Source organism: Mus musculus, chromosome 13, assembly GCF_000001635.26.
Source record: "Mus musculus strain C57BL/6J chromosome 13, GRCm38.p6 C57BL/6J".
Classification (NCBI taxonomy): domain Eukaryota; kingdom Metazoa; phylum Chordata; class Mammalia; order Rodentia; family Muridae; genus Mus; species Mus musculus.
The window spans coordinates 37,333,529-37,343,683 of record NC_000079.6 but is presented as its reverse complement, the minus strand read 5'-3'; the positions used below and the strand labels follow the sequence as shown (position 1 = coordinate 37,343,683).

At 41.3% G+C, this 10,155-nt stretch overlaps 1 long non-coding RNA gene across 1 annotated transcript; it reads right to left on the bottom strand.

The window, feature by feature from the left end:
• Positions 1-1,686: 1,686 nt before the first annotated feature.
• Gm40913 lies at positions 1,687-9,959 on the bottom strand. Its single transcript, XR_873248.2, has 3 exons — positions 9,662-9,959; positions 7,746-7,877; positions 1,687-2,721 (listed from the first exon to the last, which is right to left on the bottom strand). It is a non-coding gene; the product is annotated as a predicted gene, 40913 (long non-coding RNA).
• Positions 9,960-10,155: the final 196 nt, after the last annotated feature.

The window sequence follows — 10,155 nt, the reverse complement described above, 5'->3', positions numbered from 1 at the left end:
TTTGAAAAGATCAGAAAGATTGGAGGTGTGTCCTTTTTGGAGGAAGTGTGTCACTGGGGGTGGGTGGGTTTTGAGGTTTTAAAAGCCCAGCCCCCCACCACCTCCCCCTGTCTCTGCTTACAGATCAGGATGTAGCTCTCAGATACTTCTCCAGCACCTTGCCTGCATACCACTGTGTTTTCTGCCATGATGATAATGGACTAAGCCTCTGAAACTGTAAGCCAGTCTCCAATTAAATGCTTTCTTTTATAAGAATTCTCTTGTTCATGGCGTCTTGTCACAGCAATAGAACAGTGACGAAGACAAGTTTTTAACTGGAAACTTTATAAAGAAAACAAAACATTCTTTGAGAATGTCCTGTTCCTTACTATAGAATAAAATTCAAATCATCTTATGATAGCTATTTAAAATACAGTTATGTATATGTAAATGGTAGCTGAATATTCTGCCAGGCCCTGGTATCATCTCCCCCCCCCCCCTTAGCAAGTTGTGGCTAAAACAGTGATGTCTCTGCTCTTGGCTGTATTTCCCCTCTGCTTTTTGACAGTCCTCTTCCTCTGTCTCCCACTTCATTCCTTTCATAGTGGTCATATTGGGAGTGGTGCCCTCCTTTTCCTGCGGGGTGAAAATAAGACTGACTAAAGTTAGAGAGAAACCAGCAAGGAGTGGAAGGAGGGAGGAAGGCAAGGTGATCTGGAAAAGGAAGGATACTGAGTGGGCTGAAGCATCCTGTCTATGGGTGGGATGAGCCAAAGATATCTAAGAACAGAGTGTAAGCACTTAGGAGGCTGATATAGGAGGATTAAGACTTTGGGGCTTGGCCTGAGCTACATAGTGAGAGCCTTTCTCAAAACAGTAATTGCCTCCCTAACCAAATGATAATAGAATATGTTCTGAGTTGTTGGGTGTGCAGTGTGAGAACTCCCTTCAGATCAACTTACATACCTAGAAATTCATATCCTCCCTGTCTCCATGATGTGTGTGTGTGTTAATGTGTGTGTGTCTTGTGTTTGTCTGTTCAAAGGAAAGAGGTTCATCTTTGCATCAATATACTGTGAAATAGGAGGCTAATGTCATGAAAACCCAGCCCCTTGGGAAAGTGATTCAGTTTCAGTGTGGATGTTGTACTTCCTTAGGACAAGGAAGTAGTTTGGATCAGTTTTATCTCCCTCTTCCATGCTGCTCTGAACATCAATGCTGGCTTCAACGGCAACAATGCTTTCATTCTTCCTTGGTTTCCATGGTGTCCACCATCCTCTAGCTGCCATAGCATACTTATTATAGTCGAGAACTGCACAACCTTTGTCAACAATTGACCAGACCTACAGAGGTGGCCAGCAGGAGCAGCCTTGCACATCTTGTGTTTTTCACAGTGCTTGCTTACATCATTTTCTCCATGCTAATTTAGTCTCAGGTGGCCTTGTTTACTGTGTCCCTGACAGAACCCACTGCTAATGATGTCAGTAAGAGGCCACAAGAAGTAACTGACCTAGAAAGCAAGTTCAAAGTGATTAAGAACTACAAAGGTAGGGAAATCAGAGGCCATTGCTTACCGTGTCATCCAAGGCCATTGCACCATGGGTGTGTACTTGAAGAATACAATTAAAGGAGACCATTGAGTTTTTGAGATGAGATTTACAGCGATCTCAACAGTGATGAAATTCACAGAAATTTAAAGCGGGCCTCTACTAAATATGGAGAAGCAAACAGAAATGGGATGGAAGACCAGACACAGAAGTGCATTTATCCTAACACTACGACAGTCATGGTCATATTTGTTTGTCAAAGATATTTGTTTTCAATGTGGTAATAAAAACCTCGCCTCATGTGCACATTTGAATTTACTCCTGTTTCTGAGCGGCATCAAAGACGGGAGGATTCTTGCACAGTTGGTAGAGTCTGGAAAGCTAATGTCAAGGCATTTGGGAAGGAATTTTGGAAATGGTAGATCATTTATACGGAGAAGCAATTTTGCTCGGTGGGCTGAATCCTCAGTGCCATGCAGATCTGTGTAATGCTTACTGTGATGATCACACAATGGCGTAATGTTTCCTATGACATATGTCTCAGAGCATCTTCCAGTGTTAAGCATCCACGACTGGACAGAAAGCAAAATGTCTCTCTTGCTTTGTCCTTGGTTTCTTTCTCCTTTCTGCTGTGTCCTGTCTCTTGGTTTCTGTCACACCGTGGTGAGAGGAGACAGGCTTTTTAGACTTCTAGACTTCATGGAAAGTGTAAACTGTTCTTATGTGAAGATCAAGGAGACATGCGTTAGTAGAAGTAACAGTACATTTATTTGTTCAGCACAAACTTGCTTAATAAAGGAAAGAGATGAGTTATTTTATTTATATGGATTGACTGAGTGTGTGTTTGTGTGTGTGTAAATGCGTGCATGCATGCATGCATATGCATGCCACCCACACTTCCATTCTTGTGGAGGTCAGAAGAAAAGCACTGGTAGTCACTTCTCTACTTCCACCACGCGGATTCTAGCGATCAGGTTGTCAGATTTAGTTCTCAGGATGTTAGGCTTAGCTCTCATCACCCTTAGGTGCTGAGCCATCTCCCTGGCCCTGTTTGTTTGTTTGTTTGTTTGTTTGTCTTTGTATCCGTCCTGACCCAAAATTCACAATGGATCCCAGGCTGACTTTGAACACATAGCGATTCTCTTGCCTCAGCTTCTCAAGTGCTGGGATTCTAGCCATGAACTGCCATTCTCAGCTGAAAAAGAGATTTGAAGACTAAAAAAGCAGGGTTCTTTGATTGAACTTTCTGAAATATTTCATTGGTTGCTGCATATATACTATAAACTATAAAATTTCCCCAGCCCAGTAGCTCATTAAGTTTTTTCCATTAACCATTTTCTCTAATGTATTAACCATAGCAGGCTTCTATGAAATGCCATTCTCCCCTCATTTTGGTATTGTTGCTGCATTTGTTATCATTATTAATGCCTAATTATTCCAGGAACATAATATGTAAAGTATTTTGTTTCTAAATGGATCTATAAATTCTATAGCAAACTCTAAACAGAAATGAATTTTGTTTGAGGGATGTATTTGCTATTCCAGGGAAGAGGAAGGCACTATAGATCAGCTAGATCAATTTCCCAATGATTTAAAGGGCAGTACATTGCAGCATCTGATTAAAGCAGAAGAAATTACTCAGAGATTCAGGGCGTGGAGGTCTCATTTGGAAAGACTGATACTCATTGTTCTGAAGCTTGGGATAAATTAGCAACTCGTAGCTAAAACTCTGTCCCACAAATTGAGAATGCTTTCCAAGATTGAAAGAATTTCAGTACATTCAAGGAGGGAGCCCAGAGGAACTAAAAGCATGTAAAGAGTAGGGAGGTGGCTGTTATGTGACAGGAAGTGGAAAGATGGCTCTTACGTGGCAGGTGCCACAGGTAGAACATGGGGCTTTGGCTTCTATATATGCCTCCAACTCTGGGTGATTTCAGAATGTCCAGATATTGCTATAGGATGTGTGCTTGCCACATTTAAGCCAACTCTCTGCATTGAATATGATGCTGAACTGGCATATGGTAGCTGGAATTAAATAACTTCTTACCCCAACAGCAGGCATGAAAAGCCCTTTTTATTGAGTTGTTGGTCAGGGTCCAACTCTTGTTCAAGAGTCTCCCCAAACATTATAAGCTATTGATGTTGCCCAACAAAGGTGGAAGTCCCTCTTGCTGAAAACAACATACATTTCAGATATTGGGTACAGAGCTATAACTAGTCTAAAAGCTTCCTTTCTGAGGAATATCTTTCATGGTACCAGAAGGTACCATAAAGAGAAGCAATAACAGACCTACACAGATATGCTGTCTATGAACTACAGCAATGAACCAGTGTGGCACTAGTACTCTAAACTGTAGCAGTGGCACAAATATCTTGGGAGTAACCAACAACTCTCTAATTGGACTCAAGACATGATGAACAGGAGGGAAGCCCATCACTGAGGGAATTCAGGACAAGAATTCAAATAAGGAATTTAGAGGCAGGGTCTGAAGCAGAGGCCATGGAGGCATGCTGGTTTCCTGGCTGGCTCTCCTCACTGGTGTTCAGTTGCCTTTCTTATCTTCCATGGCCATTGGCTTCAATACAACACTGCCCACAGTAGACTAGGCCTTCCCACATCAGTTTTTAATCAAGACATGCTACACCAATGGGGACGTTTTCTCAACCAAGGTTCCCTCTTCCCATATAACCCTAGTTCATGACAAGCTGACAAAACCCAGCCATCCCAGAATCTCTCCTCATCCACACATACTTTCTGCAATTTTCTGTTTCTCTTTCTCAGTTTTGTATGCTCACTGTCTAGTGCACAATAAGTTTATATTGGATGGGTGAAGTTCCAAGGTCGTATGGACCAGCGGGCTTGTCTTTTTGGTCAAGTCTGCTGGTCTTCCAGATTCCCTCGGTAATCATCAGAAAGGCAAGGCAAGGAACTTCTCCCTATCAAAGAGTCTGTATTACCCCCAACATCAACAAAAATGCAGAAGGATCCTTTACTAAAAGTAGGTCAGTTTTTTTTCCTCTCTTTTTGTTTCTCATGCATTATAACTGAAGAACTTTTCAGTCAGGGAGGCTAAAAGAAGGCAGGAAGGAAACACCAATAACCTCAACCTCCAACCATCTCCACTGGTTGGTGAGATTTCATTTGAATGTGTGTACACATCTGACCTATACAACTTACACTGGGTATGTGTCTCCTTCCATTAGATAATCTTAATGACTGTGTATTCTTCTGCTGTATAGACTGCATCTGTTTATACTTTGCTAGTTGTCAATAGCAAAATAATAAGAGTGAATGCTGAGGGGGAATTTCTTTGTTATGTTTGAACTTAGCCACGACTATTTCTTCAGAGTAAGTTCCTCCAAGTGAAGTTCTTTGTGGAAAGAATTACCAGACATTTTAAGGCTTCAGACACATACAATCATATTTTTTTCCCCAGGGACACTGGGCAATTTAACAATCCTCTCAGCAGTCACATATTACTATTGATTGTTTTTGTCCATTTTTAGTAGATAAACATTAGTGTCTCCTTATGCCTATTTACATTTTTTCAGCATAATAATACAAGAGAACATCTTTTCACACTGTTGTGCTGGCCATGCGTATTTCTGCCTTTGTAAATTTTTGTATATGACCATTGACTATTTTGCTCTTATGTTAAATTCAAATGAAAGAAATGAAAACTAGGCATTTAGACCATCATGAAAATCCCATCAATAAGCATTATTACTCCCCTCATTCCTGAACAGTGATCCTCGTCTCAGAATAAACTGCTATGAAGTGACGTGAGCTCAGAAAATCTGCTCTGAGATGCCCTTGAGGACTCAGAGGACAATGCATGGTGCTTATAATACATAAGAAATAAAGAATTCTGGAGGTGAGAGACTGCATTTGCTTCGATCACACTCTCTAGCTGAACTTGATTAACTGAGAGGTCGTGCAGGGGAAAAAAGCCGACTTCTTCAGCAACGTTCCTCCAGCTGCTGCCCTTGTCAGTGCACACAATTTTGATTACTAGAAACACTCACTTGGCAGCGTGGGGTGCTCAGCCTCTCTGCAACTCTGGGTGTTTGGTAAGAGCCACTGGAGGTATGTGACCATCCTGCTAACCTTGAACAAAGAGTTCAAGAATTATTGCTCAACGATTGCTTTTCCTCATATAGCCTCAAGAAGAGGAACACTTATAATGAAGATGTTGAAGATGGAGTGAGACCTGTGGGCTACGGGTCCCACTGCTCTCAGTTTTATGACCTAAATAAGGTGCAGACTCTTGATTCAACAGGAGTTGTATAGCTTCCCCGTTTGAGTCAAGGGTACCTGGCTATTTGGAATTAAAACTCTGGTAGCCCTTGTCGACTTGAATGTGAAAAGGCACCATTAAGGCTCATGTGTTTGAGAAATCAGTTCCCACCTAGTGGGCTTGTTTTGGAAATCTGTGGGAATTTTAGAAGGTGAAACTTCACTGGAGGGAGTTGATCACCCGGTTGGGCCTTGAGGTTTTATAGCCCAGCCCCACTTCCAGTCAGCTCTCTGTTTCCTGACCACAGACACAAATATTACCTGCCCCTCCTCACTCCTTGCCATCTCTAGTTTGATGGCTCTGTTCCTTCTTGAACGGAGAGCCAAGCAAACCTTCCCTTGCCTGAGTTGCTTGTGTCAGATGGCTGCTGGCCACAGCAATGAGAGAACTGACGTTACTGTCTTGGTTTCATTTCCCGTGGCTGAGATTAAAATGAAAATACCATCATTAGAAAAAAAATGCTTACATGGCAAATTAGGGGCTGAAGCATAGCTGTGAACTAACACATTTCAAAAGAACAGTAGTGCAGAAAAATTCAACGGAATGCTGCCTCTGGGTCAGGGCTGGACAGGATTCAGAAGGCTTGGGCTTCTTGATAAACAAATAGGAACCCCTTTCTTAAGTTAGGTAATATACCCCCCCCCCATTATGGCAGAATAGAAATCTACAGATTTTTGGTACAATGCCTAAGTAAGATCCATGTTTGTGGTTTTATTCACGATTCTTGCTATGTTTTCCCAAGGAGGAAAGATTACACTCTGCGATGTAAAAGCTTATGCAGCATCCTTTATATTTTCCCTCCATGCCCCCTATAGTTTTTTGCTCTTGCAACATCATCAAAATGGCCATTTAGTAAGCCAGCCAGCCATCATGTGTGTGGCTTCTCAGCAGTGGCAAAGGGCTCATTCTTGATGGTGTCGGAATTGTAGTTCATGGTCCTTAGAGGTAGTTAATTGAACAACAGTAATCAACCATGAACTCCTGTTTTTGCATGAATTTGGAGTGGAAATTGTGTAATGCCTTTGCTATAAGCTAGGAGATGGAATTTTAGAGAATGAAGTCATTTAACCAAGGTCTCCCAAGGGCAGAACTAAGAGTCAAGCCTAGGGTTGATATCCAAGGTATTTTTTTTAAACAGTTAATGTCTACTAGAGAAGTGGGTATCATTTTCTTAAATGGTGTAGCTGTTAGAAAATTAGGTAGGAAGAACAGAGGGTTCAGAGAGAAGGAAAGGAATTTGGATACTAGAGGGTAATGGAGATGAATTATAATTACTTAGAGTGTATATATGTAGGGAGTGTTCAAAAAGAAAAAAATTATTCTGCTTCCTATAAATACTGCCATCCTGAACACTGTGCTTCCAACCCATAGACCTTTGGAGACACTCACGTCTATTTCAAACCACAGCAGGCAATAAAAGAAAGGAGTAAACAAATTGGACTTTATAAAAGTAACAACAACAACAAAATGCTTATTGAATTACACTACCCGTAGAGTAAACAGAATGGAGAAATTATTCACAAACCACACCCCTAAGGATCAGGATAAGGAGCCACAACAGCAAGGCTTGACAATGGGCTTAGGACTTGATGTGCAGTTTCTCTGAAGGTCCACAGCATGAGATAAGAGGGCCAACATCAAAATTCACTCGATGCGTGTAAGTACCAAAGAAAACCAATTCTACAGCGTTCTCATTCATTAGGATGGGTAATCAAAATAGCCACAACAGAACATGCAAGTGCTGATGCTGCGGAGATATGTGAGCCTTTGTTCATGTGGGAGAAATGCCCAACCATTCAGACCCCACAAGAAGCATTTTGACAGCTCCTTTAAAAGCTAAATGGAAAATTCCAAGGGAACTGGAAATTTTGCTTCTAGGGAATCTATCAAATGCACCGAAAGAAGGGACTGAAACAGATACCTGAGTGTGTGCAGCATTATTCACAGTAGCCACATGTCCATCAACGAGTGAATGGATAAGCAGAATTATATACATCTCTCTCTCTCTCTGTGCGTGATTACATGAGTAGCCACACAATCGAATGTCATTCAGCTTCAAAAGAACAGAAGTATGTCACATCACTGAATCCTAAAACCGTTATGTTAAGTGATATAATCTGGTTACAAAAGGACAAACGGCAGACAATTCCACTGAGTTGAAGTCCTGTTCTAGGGTTTCTATTGCTGTGATAAAACCCCACGACCAAAAGCAAGATGAAGAGGAAAAGGGTTTATTTCTTCTTTTAGGGTTACAGTCCATTATCCAGGGAGTCAGGGCAGGAATCTGAAAGCAGGAACTGAAGCAGAGACCATACAGGAGTCCTGCTTACTGGCTCGCTGCCCACGGCTTGCTCAGCCTACTTTATTATAGTACGGAGGACCACCAGCCAAGGGGAGGCACTGGCCTAAGTGAGCTGGGCCCTCATACATCAGTCATCAATCAAGAAAATTCACTACCAGCCAATCTGATGAGGTCCAATGTAGTGGGGGCATTTTCTCTACTGAGGTTCCTTTTTCCAAAATAATTCTAGCTTTGTCAAAATGGCTTAAAACTAGCCTGTATAAGTAGGCAAATTTATGGAGACAGAAACTAAAGCTACAGCTACTGGAGGTTTAAAAGATGGGGAACAGGGAATTGTTTAATGGTCATAGAGCTTCTATTTGGGATAAAAGGAAATACCTTTGTATAGGGTATTAATCATTGTGACTAATTACACACCTAAAATGTTTGAAAAAAAAAGATAAAGTCAAATTTGGTTTTCAAAAATGATGTTGGAAAGGAAGGCCCAAAGTCCTGTGACCGCAATTGTGCTGGCAGAAAAGAGTTTCAAAATACCAAGGAAAGCAGGGTGTGTTCCCAGGGCACTCAGCAGAGCTGGCCAACTCACCCTGGCATCTGCGCTGTTCTTAGTTTTCTTACCTGCTCAGGGTTTCCCTGCACATCTTCATGTCTATAGGCAGAGTTTTCAGACCCACTGTTAACCATCTCAAAAATGTATCAACTGAAATGTTAACACTAGGATCAGTTCATGGGAGCACAGAGCCAAAAGTGACACCAGGAATACATACATAATGCATATATTTTCTGCTGAAATCTATCTATCTATCTATCTATCTATCTATCTATCTATCTATCTATCTATCTATCTATCTATCAATCTATCTGTCTGTTTATCCCTGTCTGTCTGTCTATCCCTATCTTCTATCTATCTATCTATCTATCTATCTATCTATCTATCAATCTATCTGTCTGTTTATCCCTGTCTGTCTATCCCTATCTTCTATCTATCTATCTATCTATCTATCTATCTATCTATCTATCTGTCTGTCTGTCTGTCTGTCTGTCTGTCTGTCTGTCTGTCTGTCTGTCTGTTTATCCCTGTCTGTCTGTCTGTCTGTCTGTCTATCACTATCTATCTATCTATCTATCTATCTATCTATCTATCTATCTATCTATCTATCTGTCTGTTTATCCCTGTCTGTCTGTCTATCCCTATCTATCTATCTATCTATCTATCTATCTATCTATCTATCTATCTATCTATCTAGTCTGTTTATCCCTGTCTGTCTGTCTGTCTGTCTGTCTGTCTGTCTATCCCTGTCTGTCTGTCTGTCTATCCCTATCTGTCTATCCCTATCTATCTATCTATCTATCTATCTATCTATCTATCTATCTATCTATCTATCTATCATCTGTCTGTTCATCTATCTCTATCTATGTCCACCCCATCTGATGTTCTGTGACAACAGTGAGAAGAGCATATGCATCTCTTCCTTTTTTTCTTTGCTGTGATTAAATCCCTGACAAAACAGTGAAATAAAGGAAAGGTTAATTACCGCTTCATGGTTTGAAGAGACCTAGTGAATCATGGCAGGGAAGGCTTGACAGCAGGCACATGGGGTGGCTGCTCATTTTCAATCTTCAAGCAGGAGACAGAGAGAGATGAAAGTCAGTGCTCAGCTCACTATTTTCTTTCTGTTCAGAGGACACCAGCCCGCCAGACAGTGATGCCCCCTCAGGATGTGTCTCTCTCCACTCAGTTAAACAGTTCTAGAAATAGCCTCCCAGACATGCCCTAGGCTAAATCTAGATGATACAAAATCTAGCCCAGTCCACAGATCTAGAGTACCCACAACAGGGTCCTCAGTGTCTGCATCTTTTACAGTAATCCAGTTTGCATTTGAGTGATTGGAAAAGAAAGATCTGAAAATAGAACTCCACTTGGTGCCAAGTAGAGATTGCTGCTTTCATTTCAAATGTTACTTCCTCAAAACTTAAATAGCATCCCCAGGAGCTTCCAAAGTCAACTTCCTGTGTCAATAGCATCCTT